Raw genomic sequence first — 16,521 nt, 5'->3', positions numbered from 1 at the left:
GGATTTTGCCTGTGCTTAGCTCCATTCCGTTTCTTTTTTATCCTGAAAAAGTCCCAAGTCCTTAACGATTACAAGGATACCCATAACATGATACAGCCACCACTATGCTTGAAAATATGGAGAGTGGTACTCAATAATGTGTTGTTTTGGATTTGCCCCAAACATAACACTTTTCCACATTTTTTGCAGTATTACTACAAACAGTATGCATGTTTTGGAATATTTGTATTCTGTACAGGCTTCCTTCTTTTCACTCTGTCAATTAGGTTAGTATTGTGGAGTAACTACAATGTTGTTGATCCATCCACAGTTTTCTCCTATCACAGCCATTAAACTCTGTAACTGTTTTAAAGTCACCATTGGCCTCATGGTGAAATCCCTGAGCGGTTTCCTTCCTCTCCTGCAACTGAGTTAGGAAGGAAACCTGTATCTTTGTAGTGACTGGGTGTGTTGATACAGTGCCTTGCAAAAGTATTCATCCCCCTTAGCGTTTTACCTATTTTGTTGCATTACAACCTGTAATTTAAATGGATTTTTATTTGGATTTCATGTAATGGACTTAGACAAAATAGTCCAAATAGGTGAAGTGAAATGAAAATAAAAACTAAATAACGGAAAAGTGGTGCGTGCATATGTATTCACCTCCTTTGCTATGAAGCCCCTAAATAAGATCTGGTGCAACCAATTACCTTCAGAAGTCACATAATTAGTTAAATAAAGTCCACCTGTGTGTATTCTAAGTGTCACATGATCTGTCACATGATCTCAGTATATATACACCTGTTCTGAAAGGCCCCAGAGTCTGCAACACCACTAAGCAAGGGGCACCACCAAGCAAGTGGCACCATGAAGACCAAGGAGCTCTCCAAACAGGTCAGGGACAAAGTTGTGGAGAAGTACAGATCAGGGTTGGGTTTTTAAAAAAATCTGAAACTTTGAACATCCCACGGAGCACCATTAAATCCATTATAAAAAAATTGAAAGAATATGGCAGCACAATAAACCTGCCAAGAAAGGGCCGCCCACCAAAACTCACAGACCAGGCAAGGAGGGCATTAATCAGAGAGGCAACAAAGAGACCAAAGATAACCCTGAAGGAGCTGCAAAGCTCCAGAGCGGAGATTGGAGTATCTGTCCATAGGACCACTTTAAGCCGTACACTCCACAAGCTGGGCTTTATGGAAGAGTGGCCAGAAAAAAAGCCATTGCTTAAAGAAAAGATTTGCAAACACGTTTGGTGTTCACCAAAAGTAATGTGGAAGACTCCCCAAACATATGGAAGAAGGTACTCTGGTCAGATGAGACTAAAATTGAGCTTTTTGGCCATCAAGGAAAATACTATGTCTGGCGCAAACCCAACACCTCTCATCACCCCGAGAACACCATCCCCACAGTGAGGCATGGTGGTGGCAGCATCATGCTGTGGGGATGTTTTTCATCGGCAGGGACTGGGAAACTGGTCAGAATTGAAGGAATGATGGTTGGCGCTAAATACAGGGAAATTCTTGCTGTCATTGATTGTTTCAGTCTTCCATAGATTTGAGACTGGGACGGAGGTTCACCTTCCAGCAGGACAATGACCCTAAGCATACTGCTAAAGCAATACTCAAGTGGTTTAAGGGGAAACATTTAAATGTCTTGGAATGGCCTAGTCAAAGCCCAGACCTCAATCCAATTGAGAATCTGTGGTATGACTTAAAGATTGCTGTACACCAGCGGAACCCATCCAACTTGAAGGAGCTGGAGCAGTTTTGTCTTGAAGAATGGGCAAAAATCCCAGTGGCTAGATGTACCCCAAGAGACTTGCAGCTGTATTTGCTGCAAAAGGTGGCTCTACAAAGTATTGAATTTGGGGGGGGTGAATAGTTATGCACACTCAAGTTTTCTGTTTTTTTGTCTTATTTCTTGTTTGTTTCACCCCAAAAAATATTTTGCATCTTCAAAGTGGTAGGCATGTTGTGTAAATCAAATGATACAAACAAGAAATAAATACATTTTAATTCCAGGTTGTAAGGCAACAAAATCGGAAAAATGCCAAGGGGGGTGAATATTTTCGCAAGCCACTGTACATCAACCAAAGTGTAATTAATAAGTTCACCATGCTCAAAGGGATATTCAATGTCTGTCTGTTTTTACCCATCTACCAATAGGTGCCCTTCTTTGCGAGGAATTGGAAAACCTCCCTGGTCCTTGTTGTTCACTGCACGACTGAGGGACCTTACAGATAATTGTGTGGGGTACAGAGATGAGGTAGTAATATAAAAATCATGTTAAACACTATTAATGCACACAGAGTGAGTCCATGCAACTTATTATGACTTGTTAAGCACATTTTTACTCCTGAACGTATTTAGGCTTGCCATTACAAAAGGGTTGAATAGTTAATGACTCAAGACATTTTAGCTTTTCATTTTTTATTAATTTGTAAACATTTTGAAAAACATAATTCCACTTTGACATTATGAGGTATTGTGTGCAAGCCAGTGACAAAAAAATATAAATGTAATCAATTTTAAATTCAGGCTGTAACACAACAAATTGTGGAAAAAGTCAAGGGGTGTAAATACTTTCTGAAGGCACTGTACGTGAGTAGCGTCTGTATTTATCAAGGGGGACGTGCGTCCCGGAAACTATGAAGCAGGTAATCCACATTACTTGGCAGTTTAACTTTGTTGAATTTGGGACACTTTGCACTGAGGTGTTTAAGCAGCCACAGTGTTTGAAAATTGTCGCTTGCATGGCTGAGCGGCGGTTGAGAAGAGATTCAAAATAAGTTCTGACAATTATTCAGTTTGCTTCCCAGATAAAAAAAATCAGGAGGGGGAAAAATCTAAATTAAATACTGAAAATATTGCATGTATTCAACCTGGGGTTTGAAACTCAGTTGCGTTGCAGTTAAGCAGAGGTTGTGACTAAATAGAAAATGACAAGAGAAACAGTGTTCCCTATAATACTGTGGTTAGACTAAATCTGTGCAAATTAATCTGTGCGAAGGCGACATCCACAGAGCAAAGCGGTGGTTCTGTACTTTTATAATCCAACATTTATAAACAATATTCATTAGCTCTCAACCATGTTTGGCTTCAGTAATCAATGAGAGTTACACGTGAAATTGATTGAATACATGCAATTATTTACACCAGAGTGCTTTAAATTATGATGGTGTGCTGCATTGGCTGTTCTCAGATATTATAGTATCACACACTTTGACGAGCGTGTTGAGATTGAACCACCCTGTTTTCAATCATAATCGATGCTGGTTACAGTGTGGCAACTTCTATACACTGTAACATCCTTGGGCGTGTCATCGTTTCATCAAGACATCGCTCCCTCTCCCTAATATAGGACAGAGAGAGGTTCAACCAGTTATTCCTCTTAGTGGTAAATATATGTCTGCAATGCCCAACACCCACAGCTCTTTGCTGCCACATATCACAGATTTTGACAGTAACTGGAAGGTAATCTCTCAGGGGAGAATTAGGTTCCTATTGGCAGTTGTGCTGGGAAACTCCTTGGGGCAATTTTCCCTAACAGTCCAATCAATAACTTCTAATATTATCTACTAGTCACATAAATCCTTCTGATTCCTTAGGGTGACAGAGGTTGCTGGCTGGCGGGGTTACTCAAGCAAAGTGTCCATTAACTATGACATTTCAATACCAGTGAGAAGAGAGGCTGGACTCTGGCAGTGTTAGCCTCAGAAAAACCTACACTTCAGGATGGACTCACTTCAAGTGTCACTCACTTGGTATATTTGTACTGTACATTTCATGGTTGTGACATCATAAACTGGCTTTTAGGAATGTAAGTGTTTTGCTTGGTGGATATGGCAACCTTATAATGTAGGAGAACAAAGAGTAATGTACAGAATACTGTATGTAGACTATTGCATCTAGGAAAAGAGCCTATTTCTTTGATAGGATGAATTAAACCACAGTCCATCTCAAAGCTTTAATTTCTCCCCAGAGACCACTGCCTCTGTAGTTAAGCCAAGGTAAAACATTTGAATAACATTACTTTCACATTCTGAAGATTTATGACTGTAGAAAATGCTAAAGTAATCCCATACAGCAAATATAGAACTTGTCCTGGCATTTTCAAAAGGAGTGTGTTCCCTATAAAGCTGTGGTTAGTCCGTGAACATTCCTATTGATGCATCATGCAATATCCACACAGGTTGTGAAGCTTAAAGTTTTTGTTACTTCAAATACGTATGGGACATTTGAATAAAACTAACTCCCTGTGGCTCAAATTAAGTGCAGCAAGGCCTGGTTTTGTATGTCCAGCACCAGAACATCATTGCTGTGTAACATACATAAACTGTATTTTGCTGATATATAGAGATATCTGAAGATGCTGACCTACATTATCATTGTATAGCAGAACGAGAAGAAAACATTATTCACGTATACAAATAACAGCCTTTGGGTGGAGAGGAAAATAGGTACAGTAACTGTTCAAAGCTATCGATGTACATGTAGGCTTTTCCATACATACATACAGCAACTGGAGCATCAACATACATCTCTGAAGTCTCGACACGGCAGTATCCAAAGAAGTGCCTGAAGGTAACAGATGTCACCAAAGCAAATGTTGGAATGCAATGCTCAGCTAATGATTGGGTCTCGAGGCGGTTTTCCAGGTGACTTATGTTCCTCTGTGGAGACAAGGATGAGTGAAGGTGTATTGATTCCTGTTGACAATTCAATCAATTCTATGCGCAGTCTGACATGTGTCAGGTCAATCTAAAAAGGTGATTCCGGTAGATCCAATTAATATTAATTGATAGCATTACCTCTGCAATAAAACCTATTAAAACCAATAGTTTCCATATAATTCTACAATACCCACTACATCCTTCAATAATTATTAGCCAGATTTATGTTGAATATACTCCACAGATCCTAACCCAGAAAGACTACACAGCAATCGTTTGTTCTTATATGTCCCCGAATAATATTCACAAATAGGCCTACAATATTGGAATAGTATTGTTGATGATCCAATACACACCATGCCATACTCTCACAAGCCATCAAACACAAGCAATAGAACCATTCTATTTCCTACTCTACTATATCTAGACCTATGTGCACATCTACAGAAACAGTCTTAGTCTCTTCACTATCCTTCCCTCCTCCTTTATGCTAACTCGTCTCAGGATCTCCATTTTGCCACCTTTTATGAATACGTTCGAAAAAATCTCTCTCTCTCAAAAACAGAAATGTCCATTATTGAGTATCCTACCAGAAGACGCAAACTGGCTATTCAGCAAAGAGGGGAAAGCAGCATAAAACAGTATGAAACACTGGAGCAGGTGTCAAGATATAGGCAAGATCTCCATGTGTAGTAAGGCTTACTCATCCTTTAATTAGGTTGTATGGTGAGGGGGAGGGCAGAGTGTGCTTATTTTAGAATATTTCAGACTATTTTCAAGATCAAAGGTTGTAACTGTATTGTATTGTATACGCCACTGCGTGTCTACCTCTGACGTGTGTTTGGGATCTATGCTTGTATGTGCTGCTCGAGAGTCTATTTTTAAACTGCTTTGATGACTTAGTAAAATAAAACACAATTTTAAAAGGTTTCCTTTCCACCAGTTCAAATTGCAATCTATTCTCTTGCTCTCCATCTGCTTCGGGACCGTTCTCTCCATCAGTCAAAAGAAAAATGACTAACGCAAGAGCCAAGCCGCAGAGCATTGAAACATAACTGTGCATGGTAATGCTAAAGGCTACAGTAATACAATAAAGAGAAGAAATCCCATTTGTAATAGGTATACATGAGCTATAGATAAGACTTAAAACAGATCTATGAACTAGAATTCTGATAGACCAATATCCTTATTTGAACCATTATTCTAAAATGTCCTATTTAGTTTCTAAGCTTCATAAAAGATCAGAGAGAACAACATAATTGAATTTAGGCCTAATAGCCTCATGTAGAAAAAGATTGCTATTAAAAAGGCTTAAACACACTCAATGTAAAAGTAGGTGGACTTGAAACGGAGTAGTGAAACGAATAATATTATTCAATAATATTGTTGATTTAGTTATGTTCTATATTAATGCTAGTTCTAATAATGCGACATCAGCCGTTAGTAACACAGCAAAGACTGTTACAGGAACAGTAAAGAAGGCCGTTGTAAGGGTGGTGCTTTTCAGTCATAGTAGTAATAGTGTAATAGCATTTGTAGTGTGCTCACATCTACAGCCCCTAAGAGAATAATTTAGTTTCTCAGTCTCACACTACGTAGTGGCTCAGTCTCTTGAAAGTCACGCCAGATTAACAGTGCATGGAGAAAAAGACGATAGGAGGGTGGAAAAGGGGGAAAGCGTACGTTCAAAGTCTAAATGATAGCGAGAGTCAGAGGATGCTTATGAGAGAGGGAACGAGTATTGAGAGAGATGAACGCACTGCAAAGAGGGAAAGATGGAAAATATAATAATGGCTCCTCTGGTTGATAATAGCTGTTTATGGGCCATTATTTACTGTTTCTGTATTCATATACATAGCGAGTCCAATCTCAGTCGGACTTCAGGGAATAACAAATGTCTTCATTTTATCACAAATAACAAAACACAGACACACATAGGCCTACATACAAAATCTGCACACAATCTACACACAAACAAGCACTCACAAATGGGCACACCTTTTTGCCACAAAATCTCATTCAACAAATCCTTTAATTGCTTGATCGATATCCGTAGAGCCATGAAATGAAGCTAGTATTCAATAGCAGCTGGGTCAGGTTGAATAACCACGTAAAACTCACACACTGACGCAGTCCATTGATCAAAAAGCGCACCGCGCTGAAAGCCTGAGCCCCTTTCCACCACAAGGCCTGCAGGTCCCACGCTGCACCACTACCACCATTTTTTTTTTTCACCACAAACCATCTCCACATTGATATGTTTATGCTGAAGATGACAGTTTTATGGGACACCAAAAATTTGTAAACTTGGAGATGTTGTTGAATTTGAGATGATGTTGTTGACTCATTTTCACAGACGAGCAGAAGAATATCAAAACGAGACAAACTCAAATACATACAGCATCCCCAGTGTGTAACCTACAGTATGTGACTAACACACACACACAGTGATGAGATGGGTTGTGTGGGTTGTTGCTGTATGACAATGATAGTCTAAAAACGCTCATCAGTGTGTCCTACCTTGTGTATTGCCAGCCAAAATGTCATCCTTGCTTCTCAGAAGTAGCATGATGGTGTGGCCTGGGACTCCTCTCTCCCTCTCATAGCCTCAGGCTGAGGGAGGGTGAACTGAGATGCACACACGAGGAAAAAGACAATAAATAGTTGCATCACAATAGCCTAATCAAAAATCGAAACTATAACATATAACTTTAAAACTGCTCTGTCATTGAACGATAACAAAGGAACACGTTACATCTACAAACCAAGTAGCATTAAAGTATGTATTACATTATGACAGTTAATTTACATTTTAATGGCTATGATGATACTGTGAATGCAGGCCTAAATATCCAAAGACTGTGTGTAAATGCAAGGCCGTATAGAAAGACTCAGCACATTAATAAGGTATGAGACACATCAGATAATATGAGCCATATTTTTGATCTTGGATCTTATTTCATACTACTTTGATGTCTTGATATAATCGTGTACATGGGCCTTTGAGATAAGCTAGCTCTTGAGAACCCAAGGGGGCCCACAGCTCAGCTGTTCTCAGCTGACGGTATGAACCACAGCTGGCTCCATGTGTACTACAATCCCAATGCTCTGTTTAAACGTTAATCATCATCTTTGCGATACCGTTTTGGAAACATAAAGACCTCTATTCTCGCGTCAAAATAATTTCACAAATGCAAAATTTACACTTCCTGTACACTGTTTTAACACAGTTGCAGTCGACAGTATTTTTCAGTTACAACACTATTCTGACGTCCTTTATCCGTTACACACAGGTGTACGGAGACACTACGATAGCTAATTAGAACAGGTGGTCTTCCGTGAAAACAAGCGCCGTAACATGGAAATACGGCTGTGTGGGAACCCTAACCTTATACATTCAAATGTTTTATTCATTTAGCAGACTCTCTTATACACAACGACTTACAGAAGCAATTAGGGTTGAGTGCCTTGCTCAACGGCACAGCGACAGATTTTTCACCTGGTTGGCTCAGGGATTCGAACCAGCGACCTTTCAGTTACTTGCCCAACGCTCTAAACTGCTAGGCTACCTGCCACCCCTATAAAGGTGTGTAGTAACTCTTTTTTCAGTGAGCTACACAAAATACTCTGTAATGTCAAATTGGAAGAAAGATTCTAACATTTGTAAAAAAAAAAAAAAAAAAAAATGTATGAAACACTTAATATATATTGATTAGATAAGTATTCAATCCCCTGAGTCAATACATGTTAGAATCCCCTTTAGCAGCGATTACAGCTGTGAGTCTTTCTGGGTAAGTCTGTCCATTATGGTTCTTTTCTAAATTCTTCAAGCTCTGTCAAATTGGCTGTTGTTATTGCTAGACAACCATTTAAAGTCTTGCCATAGATTTTCAAGCAGATTTAAGTCAAACCTGTAACTCGGCCACTCAGGAACATTCACTGTCTTCTTGGTAAGCAACTCCAGTTTAGATTTGGCCTTGTGTTTCAGGTTATTGTCCTGCTCAAAGGTGAATTCATCTCCCAGTGTCTGGTGGAAAGCAGACTGAACAAGGTTTTCCTCTAGGATTTTGCCTGTGCTTAGCTCCATTATGTTTATTTTGATCCTGAAAAAATACTCCCCAGTCCTTAATATAATATTAATAATAATAATAATAATAATACACTGAACAAAACTATAAACACAACAATTTCAAAGATTTTACTGAGTTACAGTTCATATAAGAAAATCAGTCAATTGATATAAATTCATTAGGCCCTAAATCTATGGATTTCACATGACTGGGAATACAGATATGCATCCGTTGGTCACAGATACCGTTAAAAAAAAGGTAGGGGCATGGATCAGAAAACCAGTCAGTATCTGGTGTGACCACCATTTGCCTCGCAGTGCGACACATCTCCTTCGCATAGAGTTGATCAGGCTGCTGATTATGGAATGTTGTCCCACTCCTCTTCAATGGCTGTGTGAAGTTGCTGGATATTGGCAGGAACTGGAACATGCTGTTGTACACGTCGATCCAGAGCATCGCAAACATGCTCAATGGGGGACATGTCTGGTGAGTATGCAGGCCATGGAAGAACTGGGACATTTTCAGCTTCCAGGAATTGTGTACAGATCCTTGCGACATGGGTCTGTGCATTATCATGCTGAAACATGAGGTGATGGCGGCGGATGAATGGCACAACAATGGGCCTCAGGATCTCGTCACGGTATCTCTGTGCATTCAAATTGCCATCGATAAAATGCAATTGTGTTCATTGTCCGTAGCTTATGCCTGCCCACACCATAACTACACCGCCACCATGGGGCACTCTGTTCACAACGTTGATATCAGCAAACCGCTTGCCCACACAACACCATACTGTCTGCCATCTGCCCGGTACAGTTGAAACCGGGATTCATCCATGAAGAGCACACTTCTCCAGTGTGCCAGTGGCCATCAAAGGTTAGTATTTGTAAGTTGGTTACGACGCCGAACTTCAGTCAGGTCAAGACCCTGGTGAGGACAACGAACACGCAGATGAGCTTCCCTGAGACGGTTTCTGACAGTTTGTGCAGAAATTCTTCGGTTGTGCAAACCCACAGTTTCATCAGCTGTCCGGGTGACTGGTCTCAGATAATCCTGCAGGTGAAGAAGCCGGATGTGGAGGTCCTGTGCTGGTGTGGTTACACGTGGTCTGCGAATGTGAGGACGGATGGACGTACTGCCAAATTCTATAAAACGACGTTGGAGGTGGCTTATGGTAGAGAAATTAACATTAAATTATCTGGCAACAGCTCTGGTGGACATTCCTGCAGTCAGCATGGTAATTGCAAACTCCCTCAAAACTTGAGACATCTGTGGCATTGTGTTGTGTGACAAAACTGCACATTTTAGAGTGGCCTTTTATTGTCGGCAGCACCTGTGTAGTGATCATGCTGTTTAATCAGCTGCTTGATATGCCACACCTGTCAGGTGGATGGATTATCTTGGCAAAGGAGAAATGCTCACTAACAGGGATGTAAACAAATTTGTGCACAAAATTTGAGAGAAATAAGCTTTTGTGCATATGGAACATTTCTGGGATCTTTTATTTCAGCTAAACAACACTTTACATGTTACGTTTATATTTTTGTTCAGTGTATATGCTATTTAGCAGACGCTTTTATCCAAAGCAACTTATAGTCATGCATACATACATTTTACGTTCGGGTGGTCCCGGGAATCAAACACACATTCCTGGTGTTGCATGCGCCATGCTCTACTAACTGCATAACATGATGCAGCCACCACTATGCTTGAGAATATGGAGAGTGGTACTCAGTAATGTGTTCTATTAGATTTGCCCTAAACATAACACTTTGTGTTCAGGACAAAAAGTTGTTTTTTTGCAGTATTACTTTAGTGCCTTGTACAGGCTTTTCACTGTCAATTATGTTAGTATTGTGGAGTAACTACAATGTTGTTGATCCATCCTCATTGTTCTCCAATCACAGCCAATAAACTCTGCAACTGTTTTAAAGTCACCATTGGCCTCATGGTGAAATCCCTGAGCGGTTTCCTTCCTCTCCGGCAACTGAGTTAGGAAGAACACCTGTATCTTTGTAGTGACTGGGCATTGATACATCATCCAAAGTGTAATTAATAACTACACCATGCTCAAAGGGATATTTAATGTCGACTGAGGGACCTTAGAGATAATTGTATATGTGGGGTACGGAGATAAGGTAGTCATTCAAAAAGAATGTTAAACACTATTATTGCCCACAGAGTGAGTCCATGCAACTTATTATGTGACTTGTTAAGCACCTTTTTACTCCTGAACGTATTTCGGCTTGCATTAACAAAGGGGGTGAATACTTATAGACGCAAGACATTCCAGCTTTTCATTTTTAATTAACTTGTAAAAATGTTTTAAAAAACATAATTCCACTTTGACATTATGGGGTATTGTGTATAGGCCAGTGACGAAACAATCTCAATTTAATCAACTTTAAATTCAGGCTGTAACACAACAAAATGTGGAAAAGGTCAAGGGGTATGAATACTTTCTGAAGGCACTGTATGTTTAACATTACCGTCTATGAATGGGCTAGAGATAGGCCTACAGTATTTTTACCAAAAGAAAAGGAATCCATTAAATGGGTGGGGTGGAATCAATGGCTTACACACACACACACACACACACACACACATTACCGGTCAAAAGTTTTTAGAACACCTACTCATTCAAGGGTTTTTCTTTATTTTTACTATTTTCTACATTGTAGAATAATAGTGAATACATCAAAACTATGAAATAACACATATGGAATCATGTAGAAACCAAAAAAGTGTTAAACAAATCAAAATATATATATATTTTATATTTGAGATTCTTCTAATAGCCACCCTTTGCCTTGATGACAGCTTTGCACACTCTTGGCATTCTCTCAACCAGCTTCACCTGGAATGCTTTTCCAACAGTCTTGAAGGAGTTCCCACATATGCTGAGCACTTGTTGGCTGCTTTTCCGACTGATCCCAAACCATCTCAATTTGGTTGAGGTCGGGGGATTGTGGAGGCCAGGTCATCTGATGCAGCACTCATTCACTCTCCTTCTTGGTAAAATAGCCCTTACACAGCCTGGAGGTGTGTTGGGTCATTGTCCTGTTGAAAAACAAATGATAGTCCCACTAAGCCCAAGCCAGATGGAATGGCATATCGCTGCAGAATGCTGTGGTAGCCATGCTGGTTAAGTGTGCCTTGAATTCTAAATAAATCACAGACAGTGTCACCAGCAAAGCACCCCCACACCATAACACCTCCTTCTCCATGTTTATTCGTTCACCCACATCGCGTCTCACAAAGACACGGCGGTTGGAACCAAAAATCTCCAATTTGGACTCCAGACCAAAGGACAAATTTGCAAGTCTCTTCTTATTATTGGTGTCCTTTAGTAGTGGTTTCTTTGCAGCAATTCGACCATGAAGGCCTGATTCACAGTCTCCTCTGAACAGTTGATGTTGAGATGTGTCTGTGACTGGAACTCTGTGAAGCATTTATTTGGGCTGCAATTTTTGAGGCTGGTAACTCTAATGAACTTATCCTCTGCAGCAGAGGTAACTCTGGGTCTTCCATTCCTGTGGCGGTCCTCATGAGAGTCAGTTTCATCATAGCGCATGATGGTTTTTGCGACTGCACTTGAAGAAACTTAAAAAGTTCTTGAAATGTTCCGTATTGACTGACCTTCATGTCTTAAAGTAATGATGGACTGTTGTTTATTTTTGCTGTGCTTACCATAATATGGACTTGGTATTTTACCAAATAGGGCTATCTTCTGTATACCACCCCTACCTTGTCACAACAAAACTGATTGGCTCAAACGCATTAAGAAGGAAAGAAATTCCACAAATTAACTTTTAAGAAGGCACACCTGTTAATTGAAATGCATTCCAGGTGACTACCTCATGAACCTGGTTGAGAGAATGCCAAGCGTGTGCAAAGCTATCATCAAGGCAAAGGATGGCTATTTGAAGAACCTCAAATATAAAATATATTTTGATTTGTTTAACACTGTTTTGGTTTATACATGATTCCATAAGTGTTATTTCATAGTTTTGATGTCTTCACTATTATTTTACAATGTAGAAAATAGTCAAAATAAAGAAAAACCCTTGAATGAGTAGGTGTTCTAAAACTTTTGACCGGTAGTGTACATACATACAGTGGGGAAAAAAAGTATTTAGTCAGCCACCAATTGTGCAAGTTCTCCCACTTAAAAAGATGAGAGAGGCCTGTAATTTTCATCATAGGTACACGTCAACTATGACAGACAAAATGATTTAAAAAAATACAGAAAATCACATTGTAGGATTTTTTATGAATTTATTTGCAAATTATGGTAGAAAATAAGTATTTGGTCAATAACAAAAGTTTCTCAATACTTTGTTAAATACCCTTTGTTGGCAATGACACAGGTCAAACGTTTTCTGTAAGTCTTCACAAGGTTTTCACACACTGTTGCTGGTATTTTGGCCCATTCCTCCATGCAGATCTCCTCTAGAGCAGTGATGTTTTGGGGCTGTCGCTGGGCAACACGGACTTTCAACTCCCTCCAATTATTTTCTATGGGGTCGAGATCTGGAGACTGGCTAGGCCACTCCAGGACCTTGAAATGCTTCTTACGAAGCCACTCCTTCGTTGCCCGGGCGGTGTGTTTGGGATCATTGTCATGCTGAAAGACCCAGCCACGTTTCATCTTCAATGCCCTTGCTGATGGAAGGAGGTTTTCACTCAAAATCTCACGATACATGGCCCCATTCATTCTTTCCTTTACACGGATCAGTCGTCCTGATCCCTTTGCAGAAAAACAGCCCCAAAGCATGATGTTTCCACCACCATGCTTCACAGTAGGTATGGTGTTCTTTGGATGCAACTCAGCATTCTTTGTCCTCCAAACACGAAGAGTTGAGTTTTTACCAAAAAGTTCCATTTTGATTTCATCTGACCATATGACATTCTCCCAATCCTCTTCTGGATCATCCAAATGCACTCTAGCAAACTTCAGACGGGCCTGGACATGTACTGGCTTAAGCAGGGGGACACGTCTGGCACTGCAGGATTTGAGTCCCTGGCGGCGTAGTGTGTTACTGATGGTAGGCTTTGTTACTTTGGTCCCAGCTCTCTGCAGGTCATTCACTAGGTCCCCCGTGTGGTTCTGGGATTTTTGCTCACCGTTCTTGTGATCATTTTGACCCCACGGGGTGAGATCTTGCGTGGAGCCCCAGATCGAGGGAGATTATCAGTGGTCTTGTATGTCTTCCATTTCCTAATAATTGCTCCCACAGTTGATTTCTTCAAACCAAGCTGCTTACCTATTGCAGATTCAGTCTTCCCAGCCTGGTGCAGGTCTACAATTTTGTTTCTGGTGTCCTTTGACAGCTCTTTGGTCTTGGCCATAGTGGAGTTTGGAGTGTGACTGTTTGAGGTTGTGGACAGGTGTCTTTTATACTGATAACAAGTTCAAACCATTAATACAGGTAACCATTAATACAGGTAACGAGTGGAGGACAGAGGAGCCTCTTAAAGAAGAAGTTACAGGTCTGTGAGAGCCAGAAATCTTGCTTGTTTGTAGGTGACCAAATACTTATTTTCCACCATAATTTGCAAATAAATTCATAAAAAATCTGTCTGTCATAGTTGACGTGTACCTATGATGAAAATTACAGGCCTCTCTCATCTTTTTAAGTGGGAGAACTTGCACAATTGGTGGCTGACTAAATACTTTTTTCCCCCACTGTACATACATACATACATATACAGTGCATTCAGAAAGTATTCAAACCCCTGAGGGTCAAACTCCCTTTTTCCACATTTTGTTACGTTACAGCCTTATTCTAAAAAATATGTATTTTTTGTATCCATCAATCTACACACAATACCCCATAATAACAAAGCGAAAATGGGTTTTTATAAATATTTGCAAATGTTTTAAAAATAAAAAAACAGAAATACCTTATTTACATACCTATTCAGACCCTTTGCTATGAGACTCGAAATTGAGCTCAGGTGCATCCTGTTTCCATTGATCATCCTTGATATTTCTGCAACTTGATTGGAGTCCGCCTGTGGTAAATTCAATTGATTGGACATGATTTGGAAAGGCACACACCTGTCTAGATAAGGTCCCACAGTTGACTGTGCATGTCAGAGCAAAAACCAAGCCATGAGGTCGAAGGAATTGTCCATAAATCTCAGAGACAGGATTGTGTCGAGGCACAGATCTGGGGAAGGGTAGCAAAACATTTCTGCAGCTTTGAAAGTCCCCAAGAACACAGTGGCCTACATCATTCTTAACTGGAAGAAGTTTGGAACCACCAAGACTTCCTAGAGCTGGCCACCCGGCCAAACTGAGCAATCGAGGGAGAAGGGCCTTGGTCAGCGAGGTGACCAAGAACCTGATGGTCACTCTGACAGATCTCCAGAGTTCCTCTGTGGAGATGGGAGAATCTTCCAGAAGGACAACCATCTCTGCAGCACTCCACCAATCAGGCCTTTATGGGGAAGTGGCCAGACGGAAGCCACTCCTCAGTAAAAGGCACGACAGCCCGCTTGGAGTTTGCCAAAAGGCACCTAAAGACTCTCAGACCATGAGAAGCAAGATTCTCTGTTCTGATGAAATGAAGATTGAACTCCTTCGCCTGAATGCCAAGCGTCACGTCTGGAGGAAACCTGGCACCATCCCTACGGTGAAGCATGGTGGTGGCAGCATCATGCTGCGGGGATGTTTTTCAGCGGCAGGGACTGGGAGACTAGTCAGGATTGGGCAAAGATTAACGGACCAAAGTACAGAGAGATCCTTGATGAAAACCTGCTCCAGAGCGCTCAGGACCTCAGACTTGGGTGAAGGTTCACCTTCCAACAGGACAACGACCCTAAGCACACAGCCAAGACAACGCAGGAGTGGCATCGGGACAAGTCTCTGAATGTCCTTGAGTGGCCCAGCCAGAGCCCGGACTTGAACCCGATCGAACATCTCTGGAGAGACCTGAAAATAGCTGTGCAGCAATGCCCCCCATCCAACCTGACAGAGCTTGAGAGGATCTGTAGAGAAGAATGGGAGAAACTCCCCAAATACAGGTGTGCCAAGCTTGTAGTGTCATACCCAAGAAGAATTGAGGCTGTAATCGCTGCCAACGGTGATTCAACAAAGTACTGTGTAAAGGGTCTGAATACTTATGTAAATGTCATATTTCAGTTTTGTATTTTTAATAAATTAGCAAAAAAATTATAAAACCTGCTTTTGCTTTGTCATTATGGGGTATTGTGTGTAGAACTGTGGGAAAAGTGAAGGGGTCTGAATCGTTTCCGAATGCACTATAAATTAATAAACGTGTAATTTGCTCGGATAAAGGCCTTGTTTAGTTTTCCTCCCTCCTGTCCTGCCTACTATGTAGCTTTTTTTTGTGTTGTTAAATTGAGAATATTCATCGACACATATTGGCCTCGACACCTCATGATGTGGGGCGTTTATTAACGAATTTGGCAATGATTGGTGGGGAGATATAAAAAATTAAACGTTCTTTGATTGATCTCCTCGCTAAATCATAATCCTTTCTCTCAGTTGATTGAGAATGTGCTTGGTTTTTCGCGACTCAAAACACTCACAGTGGTTTCAGGGGAAACGGTGCGAGCGCTAAATCCTCGTTGGGTCACTATGTATAGCGACGTTTCGAAGTAATTGCTCTCCAAAGCTCCACTTTTCTTATTTTTTCCCCTTTTCCGCGATGCCGTATTTGCTGCTATCGAGTTTACATCTGACTGCAGCGGGTCTGTTATTGATGAACAAGGAATAGGAAGGATGGGAAAGGTTAGGAACACATCATAAATGAATGTGCAACC

General features: G+C 40.7%; 1 pseudogene across 1 annotated transcript in view; it reads right to left on the bottom strand.

Moving 5' to 3' along the window:
* The window catches only part of LOC311103797 (glutamate receptor ionotropic, NMDA 2B-like), an 85,487-nt pseudogene extending 78,283 nt beyond the window's left edge, over nucleotides 1-7,204 (bottom strand). Inside the window, exon 1 of the transcript in view lies at nucleotides 7,178-7,204. The product of the transcript in view is annotated as a glutamate receptor ionotropic, NMDA 2B-like (transcript). The remainder of the gene's footprint in view (nucleotides 1-7,177) is intronic.
* Between the last annotated feature and the right edge of the window lie 9,317 nt (nucleotides 7,205-16,521).

Source organism: Coregonus lavaretus (assembly GCF_964263955.1).
Source record: "Coregonus lavaretus genome assembly, chromosome: 28".
NCBI classification, from domain to species: Eukaryota; Metazoa; Chordata; class Actinopteri; order Salmoniformes; family Salmonidae; genus Coregonus; species Coregonus lavaretus.
This window is presented reverse-complemented; position numbering and strand designations above follow the sequence as displayed.